Source organism: Melitaea cinxia, chromosome 26, assembly GCF_905220565.1.
Source record: "Melitaea cinxia chromosome 26, ilMelCinx1.1, whole genome shotgun sequence".
Lineage (NCBI taxonomy): Eukaryota > Metazoa > Arthropoda > Insecta > Lepidoptera > Nymphalidae > Melitaea > Melitaea cinxia.
In genome coordinates, this window is record NC_059419.1 from 25,832 (window position 1) to 27,300 (window position 1,469).

General features: G+C 37.3%; 1 non-coding gene across 1 annotated transcript; it reads left to right on the forward strand.

Moving 5' to 3' along the window:
* The first annotated feature begins 772 nt into the window (after positions 1–772).
* Positions 773–977, forward strand: LOC123666651. Its single transcript, XR_006745303.1, has one exon. It is a non-coding gene; the product is annotated as a small nucleolar RNA U3 (small nucleolar RNA).
* Positions 978–1,469: the final 492 nt, after the last annotated feature.

The following is a 1,469-nucleotide window of genomic DNA, read 5'->3' on the forward strand; positions in this document are numbered from 1 at the left end:
ATTTCACGTCTTATATTTATCATTTTCGGAATTATCTAACCAAACCCAGTTTATTATTCATTGTAACATGGGAGGAAGTGAAAAAGTAAATTTTATGCTTCTCAATCTTAAATGTAGGTTTGCCTTTAATTTTTTTTTTTTTTTTTTTAGAGCGACCATAAAATAGTTGAAATATTATTTATATCATTTGTGTTAAATATAATGGAATGATAAGCCACATATTCTTTTGTCAGTGAAAGTTTATGCTCTCTTCAACACACTCATTTTTACTAAAGATAACAAACACCTGATATCAGCAAAAGGCAATGTTTGTAATCAATGAATCTATAACATTGTGTGGAAGGTACCAAAGGCGACGTGCAAAAATGCCAATTTTGCATGTCTCTCAAGCCTAGCGTTGTTGAAAAAAAAATAACATCGTTAAAAGTATATATACAAATAAAACGGGAAAGAACGTAAGCTTTTTATGTGTAACTGTGAATCCTTAAGAAAAGTAAGTGAAAAAAGGTCCGTAACTTGTTGCTAGACGGTTGCATATAAAGTAAATATCATTGATAAACAAATAAAAAATAAAGGTGCGAGGTTGAAACCCTTATATACTAGAGAAGTAACTGGAATTAATATTAAGCGCATACGTAAATAGGATTTAACCTAACGACGCAGTTTCTCAATCAGCCGCTAGATGGAGCTTTACTTATCGCGCCCAATCCTGCATCGCGCTGGCCAAATTCTCGCGCGCACAATGACATCGGCCGGTCGCGGAGTTCTAGTTAAGACCTTACTTCATAGGATCATTTCTAAAGTAAGCTCTTCACGAGATCAACACACTACGTGTGATCGTACCGGCCACGAATTAGGAGATGTGGCGCGGCGCCCTGAGCGTGAGGCGGGCGGCGGCTCTGGCCGCCAGCCCTCGATGATCGTTCACTGCGCTCCCGAGGGAGTGCAGCGTGGGGCGTTGTCGCTGTCTGAGTGGCTTTTTTATCACTTAAATAATTTACGGTTATAAAGGAAATTGTACCGTTGACAATTAGCTAGCGATAAAACCGTCTTAGGACACTGTTTTTTAACCAGCTTCCAAAAAATGAGGAGGTTCTCAATTCGACTGTATTTTTTTTTTATGTATGTTACATCAGAACTTTTGAGTGGGTGGAGCGATTTCGACAAATTTTATTTTAATCGAAAGGTTCTGTGTGCCAATTGGTCCCATTTAAATTTATTTGAGATCTAACAACTGCTTCTAACTGCTGATCTAACAACTGCTATATCTAATAATGCGTTTTTACTTGACGCTTTTTTCGTCGACCTACGTTGTATTATACCGCATAACTTTCTACTGGATGTACCGATTTTGATAATTCTTTTTTTTTGTTGGAAAGGAGATATCTCAAGTTTAGTACTATGATAAGGAAACCAGGATCTGATGATGGGATCCCAGAGAAATTGATGGAAATTCTTGAAAATCCGCA